This window comes from Humulus lupulus, chromosome 2 (assembly GCF_963169125.1).
Source record: "Humulus lupulus chromosome 2, drHumLupu1.1, whole genome shotgun sequence".
Classification (NCBI taxonomy): domain Eukaryota; kingdom Viridiplantae; phylum Streptophyta; class Magnoliopsida; order Rosales; family Cannabaceae; genus Humulus; species Humulus lupulus.
In genome coordinates, this window is record NC_084794.1 from 216,005,250 (window position 1) to 216,017,295 (window position 12,046).

At 36.9% G+C, this 12,046-nt stretch overlaps 1 non-coding gene across 1 annotated transcript; it reads left to right on the forward strand.

The window, feature by feature from the left end:
* Window positions 1-11,551: 11,551 nt before the first annotated feature.
* Window positions 11,552-11,658, forward strand: LOC133820314 (small nucleolar RNA R71). Its single transcript, XR_009886732.1, has one exon. It is a non-coding gene; the product is annotated as a small nucleolar RNA R71 (small nucleolar RNA).
* Window positions 11,659-12,046: the final 388 nt, after the last annotated feature.

The following is a 12,046-nucleotide window of genomic DNA, read 5'->3' on the forward strand; positions in this document are numbered from 1 at the left end:
TCTAGTTTATTGGAGCTTCGTATTATAGGTCCATGGTCCCCAAATCACCTCTGTCCTACACTGTCAAGGGTAAGGATGTCAAAAGAAAGATTTGTTAAGAGAAAGGACTAAGTTGCAAAGGAATTAATTTTTCAGGGTAAGGAAATAATTATTTGATAATTATGGGTAATTGATTAATTGTGAATTAATTAATTATTTAACTATATAGTTTTTATTTTGAAAAACTATATGTTAAAATTAATATTAATCTTGTTTGGATTAATATAAAGAGAGAAAATAATAAATATCTTATTTATAATATGATATTTATTTGTTTAATTTAAAACTGATATTTTAAGATAAAGTTAATTTTAAATTAACTGATATTTATGTTGTAATTAATATCTTGTATTAAAAATTGATTAAATAAACAAATTTGAAAATTAGGGCAACCCTAATAGGACTGGACGACACACACTGTACAGTACAGTGTGTGGCACCTAACATCAGAGTTTTTATCCCTGGGATTTGAATTTTGAATTTCAAATAAATTTGTTTTATCCGTTATTTAACTATTCTTTTTAAATATGATTTAAATGGATAATTAAATGAAAATATATAATCACTATTAATTTGAATTATATTTTAATTAAATAAAGATTATTTAATTAGATTAAATATCTTTATAAGTATGATAATATGTGACTTTCAGAATAAGGCTTGATTATTATTTTTGAAAAATAAAAATACAGACTCTCTCTCTAAAGCGATAGTTTTCTTTAAACCTGAAAAATTATTCTAAACTTTCTCTCTATCAAAACTCTCTAGATCTCATGTGTTGAGTACATCTAGGGAGTCACATAAATCAGCCTTTTGAATTTTAAGTGCCCACACATGTCCTTGTGTGTTTAAGGATTGGTCTGGAAGATCAGGGTGTGAGATCTCAAAACACTGGATAAGAATATCGTTGATTTATACAAAAAGACTCAAGGATACTTGATAGGCTACAAGAGGTAATCTCTGATATATTTGTATGTGATTTAATATTTATATATGTATATGATCTTGACTGGTATTAATATTTATTAAAATGGGTCCATATATTTCGCTGATATACCGAACTTTAGCTTGCGTAGCTAGGAAGACGTTTGCTCGCGACTTTAGCAGCATAAAATAGGTGGTAAGCCGAGGAACATATTCTCAGGGCTTATCATTGGTCTTTGCCCTTTTGTAGTTATCGTTATTTGTGCCATTGTTTGAGTTGTTGTTATTTTGCTTACCACTATTCTGATTGTTTTTATTCCCATTACCATAACCTGCTCGGTTCTAATTAGAACTAGTGCTTTGGTTTTTGTTTTGGGTATTGCTTGTTCGTGCTACGACTTGATTGGCTTGGTCAACTTTTATGATGGCTTCCTCTAGCTTGATGAACTAATCTGCTTGGTCAAGGAACTCCCTAGTCGTGTACATAGTTTTTCTTCTCAAATCAGACCACAGTGGCCCTTTAACCTTGATTCCAGCCATGATAGCCATTAGTTTTCCATCATCACTAACAATTTTGGAACAAGCAACCTCTTGCATAAATCTCTGCACATAATCTTTAAGAGGCTCATCTGCACCTTGCTTGATGTCAACAAGATCATTGAGCTCAGTAAGTAGGGTTCGACAACAAAAGAATTGTGAGTGGAAGAGCCGTGCAAATGAATACCAGGAATTGATAGTTCCAGGCTTAATTTTAAAGAGCCATTGTTGGGCATCATCAACCAGGGTAGCAGGAAAAATCGTGCACCGGACATTATCCCTGATGCCTTGAAGGTTGGTCTAGATCTCAAAGTTGTTTACGTGTGAAACTGGGTCTTCTTTTCCTGTGTACATATTCTAAGTTGGCATTTTAAACTTGGGAGGGATTGTTAGGACATTTATTCAATCAGAGAAGGGAGATCCTTTCCTTCTTTCCATATCGATGTTTGTAGTTTTTGGAGTTGTTAATTCGCAAACCATCTGGGTCAGAGCATCCAGCTGTGGTTGGATTATTGGTGCAACTGCTAGTATGACGGCAAACACTGCTACTACTGGTTCGACCTGGGGTGCAGGAGGAACCAATGGTGCAATAGACCCGACAATATTTTACCTGTCACCTTCTCTGAGTTAGTCGAGGACATTGCGCATATCCCCTTGCCTTTCCAAGCATGTTAAAAATGTTATTACCCTTTGGTCGCCATCAAACACTTTGACTATCTGCTTGATGGGGTATAGTAGGCTAACCATTAGGATAATTATGCTACTCAAGTTGCCTTGGTGGGACAAATGATCCTTTAGGCACATGTTGCCTTGGTGGGACAAACAGTCATTCAGGTTGCTCGTTATTCATGTGAGCTCCATACTGCTGGTTGTTTCGAGGCTGGTAATATCCACTATCTCCCTCGCCAACATCATAACCATCTCTGTAAGATGATTGATAGCTACTGCTTACTTCCTGGTCATTCATGCATCGGTATCGTATGGGTTGTTGTTCTTGGTAATAACCAGCTGATCAATTGCATTTAGGCTGTTGCTCTTTATTTTGATTTGTTGGTCAGTCATTCCTCGGTTGTCGAAATTGTTGACCAACATATTGGTTTTATTAGTTAGGAGGAATTCCTCATCTCGAGACTGATTTCCTCGGTTGCCGCCCAACTACAAGTCTCCCTCCTCTGAATACTTGTTTGTCATGATACCATTCTTAGTTTCGATTGGGTAAGATTTGTTCATCGTGAAGTAACTGACGATGATTTACTAGTCGAGTTTCCCTACTTTTCTGAAAAACTACGCGTTTGTTCAGGCTGTACAACTTGATCTTGGGATTGAGTTTGTTGATTAGGTTTGATAGTTTGACTATTATGTTCTTGAGCAACATTGACTCGACCAGCATGTTCTTGAGCAGCATTGACTCGACCAGTATTAATGTTCTATGGGTTTAATGGTCAATTCATATTTAGTTGGGTTTGTTGCAATGCAGCTTCTAGTAATCTAGCGACCTCAGTATTTCAATGATTAGCTTCTTCTTGACAAGCCTCAAGTGCCCTCGTCACTGCTCCATCAAAGACTGGATATCTTGTCTTTGTTTGTTTAGGGCTTTAGCCACTCCTTCTTGTGCTGCTGCTTGATTTTCATGCATAGCAACAAACTGTTCCTGCATATGCCCCACGATTTCTTCTAGTTGTTCGACGCGGGGTTAAGATCCTCCCCCAAGTCTACATGTGGTTCGTCGTGACCAAGTATTTCTCAATCGGCCAGATTCCTTGGTAGAGGGACTTAATGGCCAAGAGGTAAGGGAGGGATCTGACTACTCGAAGGGCGGTCATATTGTCTAGTAGTCTGATTTTCCCCTTGGGGTTCTTGACTTTGACTCCTCGTAGTTATAGCCATCTGGTCAATTTCAGTGGATTGGCAAAGGAAAAAAAAAAGAGATTTTGTGTCCCTTGAGTTCAACTCTCATTGAGAGCACCAAATTGTTGGCCACTGATTTGGTCAATGACACTGAATCAATATGAATGGTAATAATAAATAAGAGAATTGAATTAAATGAATGACACAAAAATTTATAATGGTTCCACCTCGAATGTTGGTAATGACCTGTGTCCACTTAGACAATTTTATTGATCAAGAAAGTCTCAGACTCAAAATCAGAAAAACAAGATTCAACTGAGTTTCTTAAGCCAAAGAGAAAATAAAATTTGACAGAGTATTTTTTATGTAAAGTGTGCATATGAAATAATGACTGTGAGATGTTTCTATTTATAGAATCTTTGGTAGGCTTTGGGCCTTACAAGTATGAAATGGACCCTACATGAATAATGCAGGACTTTTACAACTGATTATGCAATACAAGAATATAAAAAATACATTCAAATTATGGTTCAATAAATATCCCTTATAATTCGGGTTGATCTAGTCATTTAATCTGCTTCTGGGGATTGTTTACGAGCAGAGTTACTTTAAGCAATCGTAGTTTATATGTAGTCAAATTGTAGATGTTTTTGTTTGATCAGTTAGCTTTATCCATATTGGATGAAAACCAAGGAGGATAACTCTTCATCTTCAGGTCGAGCTTAATCGACCATGCCTGATAAAATTAATGCTTATGAGCGCCGCGTGTTATCTTGATATGCCATATCACCATGTCTATTTTTGTGATAAATAATTAAAGTAGGTACCGATGGATACCAATGGAACTTAACATTAGGTAATTTTGCCACCGAAAGAAAAGATTGGGTTCTAATTCAAATTTTTTTTAAAAACATTGGGTATTTTGCTGCTAATTCCCCTTGGATTAATAGTCCTTGTGGGATCGACCATTACTATTACTTTACTAATAATTTAGTACGTAATAAGGAAATTAATAATTAAGTTTGATACGGCTAACGACACGCATCTGAGCTTTATTAATAGTCTTCATGGGATGACTGCTAGATTTCGGTGGGGCTCCTTGGAGAAGAATAGAAAAATTCACTGGTGTAGATGGACATATCTTTGTAGGGATAAAGTTAAAGGATGGTTAGGGTTTCAAAATTTGGAACTTTTCAACCAGGCTTTGTTGGCCAAAAAAATTTGGAGGTGCACTATCTTTGAGGCCAAGTGTGGGTTGAAAGCATTATTTGTGTGGAGAAGTCTCATGTGAGGAAATGAGATCATTTTGAAAGGTTGTAGATGAAGAGTAGATAAAGGAAATTAGGCGAGGGTCATTGAGGACCCTTGGATCCTTACCCTCTAGTTTTAAAATTTATGACAAGCCTTGCATTCCTCAAAACCTTTATGTCATTGATTTAAAGTTAGATGATGGTAGCTGGGATGAATATTTCATTAAAAGAATCTTCAATCTTGAAGATGCTAATTGATTTTGAAGTTGCCTAGTGAGAATTAAGGGTTGGAAGACAAGGTTATGCAACACTATACTAAGAATGGGGAGTTGTTTAACGCCCAAAATGTGACTACCACTAAGCAGTAGTTGTAGTAAAATCGGGCGGTCAATCCACAAGGAGGTAACCTAAATCAAATGATTAGTAAAAAAAATAACACAAAAAGTTAGTAACATGAAACAAATAAAAATGGAAATGAAAAGAGATTTGAGATTTTGGTGTTGACTTTTTGATGAAATGATAAAATGAGACAAGTGAAATAAAAGTAAGGTGTAATTAAGAGTTTAAGAAATAGAAAGGTTTTAAGAATCATCCATATGCTTGTTTGGTTACTTAGTTTCTTAATTTACAAAAATACACAAGTAAATAGCTCACATCCCAACATTTACTTGGAAAATCTAACATTAAAGTCCATATTCTTTTTTAACAAAAGTTCATTTGAGTTATAAAGTTCTTTACTTTAGGAGCACAATGTTAATCTTATGAAAAATCTAAAAATGACAAAATACCCAAGGGCAATAATGAAATAGAAGATTGGACATAAAATTATGTATCAATATTACTTTTACTAATTAGAATCACATAGAAAGAGCTTGACTAATCATATATACTATTAGTGCAAGTAAATAAAGATAACAAAATAGAGATGAGGATGAAAGAACATAAGGATAAATAACTCAAATACATTATATTAAGAACATAGTAAATCAAAGTAGCAAAATAACATCACTAGCATAATGAATCATCCTTAATCTTCCTATGAAGATTAGGCCATTATGCTCATGATTCTCACAAAATTCTAAGAAGAAAATATGAGAAGAAAGTGAGTAGAAATTTTGCTATAGTTTATTTACTCTAAAAATTACATACCAAATGTGAAAGAAGAGTCCATATTTATAGAAGGAGAAAATGACTAAAAAGAAATTAAATTACAAATGGGGTCTACAAAATAAATTTGAAATATTAATAATAAAATATGATTTTGAAAAATCAAATCTTATTATTAATATTAACCTAGCTATTTTAGTGAATGGTCATTTTGCCATTTTTCTAAAACACCACAAAATATGAGCTTAAGAGCTCAAAATGGAAAGGCACAAGACTCATGTTGTGAATTTTCTAACAATTAAAATATGCGCAAGTATACACAGTCACAAACAAGTAATACAGTGATAATGTATCAAAGTTCGTCTCCACAGGGACTTTTCAACTAAATTAATGTAAAATCAACCAAAAACAACTTATAAAATAGTAACCAAAACAAAGGAAAGAGTGGGTAATTAACTCTGAAAATAATTTTAGACAAACAAAGGAATTAAACCAAAAATCAGAGATTAAAATGACAAAATACTGGGTGGTTTTCAGATATAAGAAAAATGGGTTCGGGTGATTAATTCCCCTCGGTTCGTTCCAGTTGTTACAGCAATGGGTTAGCAATTGTGACAGTGTTAACAAATTTCGTAAAACCCAGCAAGTTTTTCCCAAAACGTGCAATCTAATGTCTATACTCCCTTTCTATACATTCCTGCATGAAACCAGATTATAAACATTCAATTAAGCATCAAATCTGACGTTATGCAAGGTAGCAAAACATTCCTATTCTACTACTCACAATCACCTAAAACTAGATGAATCTCTTGCATCAATTGAATGGGTTCAGCTAGACTTCCCTCTTCCAAGTTAGATCTAGCTTAGCACATGCTAAAAATGGCCAATAATTAACATTCAATAACAGTAAAGCACATTCAATTGAACAAAGACATAATCACTTAGCCATTGCATTTGTATATTGAGTTCATACTTGAGGGTTCATAATCACCCTAACCCTTAAGAAATTAGTTCATAGTTGCAAACTTAAACATGAAAATAATACAGAAGTAATCCATGGAGTTTGCAGAAATTAGATGAAATTAATACAAAAAGAAAGAGATGGTGTAGGACGAATGAGTTGTGAGCTCAAATCCCCCTTATGGCATCAGCCTTCTTTCTTCTCTTTTGGTCGTACTCTTCTCAAATCTTCTCCCTGAAACCTCCTCTGTACTTAGCCAGAAGTTCTCTCTCTTTCTAAAATGGTCAATGAAAATCAGCTGTCTCCAAGAATGGGGGCTGCCCCTTTTTCGGATGGTACTCTCTCTTTTTAGGGTACTTGGTTTACCCTAATTAGCAAGTCAATTCCCACCTTGTCCTCCACGTGCCACATCACCTAGCTGACTTAATTGTACAATACTCTCGCCACCTCAGTGCCACTTATGCCTCATTAAGTCCAGCTCGCAGTTGTCACGTTTCCTTCCTGGCTCTGCCCGATGCTACGGTGATGCTACAGCATTAAGGCAGCATCAAGCCCCTTTCAGAATTCGTTGCTCCCTTTTTGATTCCAAAGTTCCCTTTCTCAAATTTTGCAAGTTTCCTTTCCTGATTAATACAACACAGAAATTTACATAAAAAACACTGAAAAATATGACAATGCAAACACAAGGTCCCTAGCTACACAGACACACTAAATTGAACACAATTACAAGAAATAAAAACTCATTACTCTTTTGTTTGGTTCAAAAATTAAGTTTAAAGATGTGAAAATAACTCTAAATCCTAGAGTTATCAACACCCCAAACTTAGCCTATTGCTCGTCCTCGAGTAATGATGACACAAAAATAAACACAATAAACAAAATAAAATACACAACTTAACAGATGAGAGATCCAAAAGATTCAAAATGGCCTAGTGAACATGATGCTCTCAGAAAAATGGAATTAAGTGGAATAGCGAAGTGTTTCTGCCTTAACCGTATATGCTGCCCTTCTCAAATTTAGCTCACTGGATATCACTAATATCTCCCCAAAGTCACTTAATCAATAGTGTATACAAGTGCATCCCACCTAACCTTGAATTTCTCTACAACTACCCTTTGATTTTTTCATTCATTATAGCTCCATAAGTTGAATTAGTGCACTCCTCTCCACTAATGTAGTCTAAACTTATCCCCTCAATCAATAGGACTTTACTAAGCTTGTAATGTAAGGCTTGGGCTAGGGTATGGTAAAGGATGTCTTTTACTAGCTTAAACCTAACCACCTCACTTGTCAAAAACCGAGCCTCTCCCTCATGATTTATCTCTCTTGAATTACTTCCCTAAACGTTTTCTACTCACAAAGACATGTTGTTGTAATATAATTCTCTTGCTATTTTTATTCTTATCTCTTTTTTTTTTTTTCTTTCTTTTTCTTTGTTTTTCTTTTTCTCTCTTTTTTTTTCTGATATTTCATTTACTGTAAATTTTGTTTTTTTTTTTTTTTTGACTAAACATATTCAAAACAAGAAAGATAACACTATAATACAATTATATGATAGATAGCAAGAGAATATGCTTGATAGTATATAATGGTACGCCTTGTGAGCTAATTCCCCACCCCAAACTTACAACCCAACATTGTCCCCAATGTGGCTAAAATGGTAATCATGAATTAGCTCGCCACAAGCTACACTCACCACACTCACCCCAAACTTAGCATGAAAATCAATTTCTGACAAGTGAGAGCAATTAAGTTGGGACATGTATGGAAAGTGTATTGTAGGGGTAATGGGTATGCATGATCGGGTTGAACACAAAAATAGGCTAATCGGCTCAAAAATTGGGTGACTAAGGGAAAATATTCGTATAAGGGAGGCTAGAAAGGCTCAAGCGTCCAAAGATGGCCTAAATCATTTCTAAGGGATAAGTCTAGCTAGGATTTCGCCTCAAGGAAATGCACTAACCAATTCTAGATGCTAATATTACATATGCAGCAGTCATTTGAAAAATTCAAAGTATGGTGGGAAAACAAAAGTATAAAACTATTGAGGAGAGACTAAAAGGAAACATCCATGATATCCCGCAACTTAACAAGCAGAGGCAACATATAAAACCAGGCAGCAACATGCATGGAATGAATGGAAAGTATCATCATCGAGCAGAACACTAGGCCATAGGAATATATTTTAAATCTCTCAATGACACACTAAAACACACAAACAACAACAAGACAACACAGAAACATAAATCTAACAACAGAACCTAAACAGAACATAAAAACTAAAACAACATAACACAGAACAGAAACTAAAAATAGTTAATAGGAAAGGGAACCCCCTTCACTCGGATTCCTCTTGCGATTGCTGCCCAGAGTGCTAAATGAATGCTGTAACAACTGGGCAAATCCCAACCAATCGACCAATCAAACTTTTGTAAAACCCCGATACGAAAACAACGTCAATTTCTTTTTGGACCTAGCCTAAATGTTTGCTGCCCAGTGTTGCTGACTGGTTGCTATAGCAACTGGGCAACAACTCTCCACCCCAAACTTAATTCCTCTGCCCAGACTAGAACTCCACTGTAACCTTTCCATGACCTTCCTGCACAGAAAATAACACCTTCTCAGATTTAAACAGAACACTTTATTTACAGCTACTATATATATATATATTTTTTTTTTCTATTTGTTTTTTTCTTTATTTTCTCTCTATTTTTTTTTTTATATTATGGGGTGCCTTTGATTTTGCCTCACTCTTTTCTGTTTCTGTTTCTTTTCTCTCTTTTCTTTTTATGAGGCACCCCAAGTTACAATTTTCAAGCATCCTTCAAGGAGATCGAGGTCTTTTCTCGGTTGACCTCGCCTCCCCAATAGTGTTTCAGCCGCTGGCCATTCACTTTAAACTCTCTTCCTGAAATTTCATCACGCAAGTCCAATGCACCACACGAAAAGACTTTAATTATCAAGAAGGAATCAGAGAAACTTGATGCTGGCTATCTGGAACTTGCTTTCATTTTAGAATTAGAGAAATACACCCGCTGCCCCACTTCAAACCTTTGGGAATGAGCTTTCCTACCACACTTCTTTTTCTTCTTTCTACGTGGCTCTTGCAAATGAGACGATGCCTTGTTTATACTTGCCCCTAGCTCATTGTTGCTCTCAAATTCTTTAAGAGATAGCCTCATCCTCACTTTCTTGCTATACCTTGTGGGTACCTCTTCCTCCATATTAGTGTTCTTGACAGTGATGGCCAAACAATCTCCTACTTCATCTGGAGAACGTATATGATTGAATACCTTGAAAATTACTTGTTCTTCTTGAGCTCTCATTGTGAGCTCCCCTTTTTCCACGTCAATCAAGGTCCTCCCAGTAGCTAGAAATGGCCTACCCAAGATAATTGGAACATCTCTATCCACTTCATAATCAAGAATGATGAAATCGGCCGGAAAAATGAACTTATCAACTTGCACTAGAACATCTTCAATTTTTCCTTCTGGGTGCGCCATAGAAAGATCCGCCAATTGCAAAGTAACTGTGGTTGGCCTAGCTTCCCCAATGCCTAGCTTTTTGAAAATTGACATAGGCATTAGATTAATACTAGCACCTAAGTCACATAGAGCTCTTCCCACATCTCTTCCACCAATTGAACAAGGGATTGTAAAACTACCAGGATCCTTCAATTTCGGAGGGATTTTACTCTTCAACATGGCGCTGCAACCTTCTGTAAGAGCAACAGTCTCAAACTCTCCCAATCTTCTTTTTTTCGTCAAAATATCTTTTAAAAACTTGACGTAGTTTGGCATTTGTTCCAATGCTTCCACTAAGGGAATATTGATGTGGAGCTTTTTTAACACATCCAGAAACTTCCTGAACTGCCCATCTTGCTGCTGTTTGCGAAATCGCTGAGGAAATGGTAGGGGCGGCTTTGGTACAGATTCCACTGGAACAGATTGCTGACCCGATGCTGTATCAACTGGGCCAGTTTCAGTAACTTCTTTTGCTGGTTTTTTACTAGATTCTCCTTCAGTTTGGATTGAAGTGGGCTCCCCACTGCCTCTTATTTTCTCCTCAGAATTTTCCAGAATTTTTCCACTCCGTAGCGTGATTGCCTTGCATTGTTCTTTGCCATCCCTCCTTGGATTCTCGGTGTCACTAGGCAAGGAACCTTGGGGCCTATTTTTCAGATCATTGGCTAATTGTCCCAGCTGCATTTCAAGATTACGAAGGGATGCTGCCTGACTTTGTATCACTGCATCATTCTTTGCCATATAGTCCCTCATTAGACTCTCCAAAGAATTGGATTGAGAGCCTTGAGGGTGTTGCGTTTGTGGACCCCTTGGCTGCTGAGAAAAACCTGGTGGATAAGCTTGCTTCCCTTGTGCTGATACACTGCTGGAACTTGCTCCTTGACCCCCCCAAGATAGATTCGGATGTTGCCTCCAAGCTGGGTTGTACGAATTTGAGTATGGGCCACTGTTTCGGTTAAAATTCTGGTTTCCCACATAACAAACTGCTGCTGGGTTGGAAGGGCAATTCTCAAACATGTGCCCATCTCCACAATATACACAGGAAATGTCTCCACTTTGAATAGCAGCAGCTGGCTGAATGTTGTTCCCCAAACTCATGTTTTTCAGAATATTAGTCATGGAAGCCATTTGGGCTGTCAAAGCAGTTAATGCATCTACTTCAAGAACCCCTGCCACTTTTCTACTTTGCGGAGCTCTCGTGTTGGACCATTGATAATTGTTGCTTGCAATTCTCTCCAAAATTTCGAATGCTTCATTATAAGACTTGGACAAGATAGCACCATTGGCCGAGGCATCTAACACCATTCTAGAAGCTGCATTGAGGCCATTATAGAAAGTCTCCATCTGTATACAGTGTGGGATACCGTGGTGTGGGCACTTCCGCAAAAGCTCCTTAAATCTCTCCCATGCATCACTGGTTGATTCATCTTCAAGCTGCTGGAATGACATGATTTCACTTCGAAATTTTGCATTTCTGGTAGGAGGGAAATATTTGCGCAGAAACTTTTCAGCAAGATCATTCCAATTTGTGACGGAATCAGGAGGCAAAGTGTTGAGCCATGATCTAGCTCGGTCTCGTAATGAGAATGGAAATAGCTTCAGCCTCAATGCTTCTTCACTCACTCCTTGAAGCTTAAAGGAATCGCTCACCTCCAAGAATGAACGAAGATGGAGATGAGGATCCTCCGTTGGCATCCCGCTGAACTGCCCCACAGTTTGGAGCATTTGAAACATCACTGGCTTGAGCTCGAATTGAGCTGCTTGTATTTCTGGCCTCACAATGCCTGGATTTAACTCATTAAACATGGGGGCAGCGTATTCCCGTATTGCTCTGGCTCTGTCATCCGCCAAAACA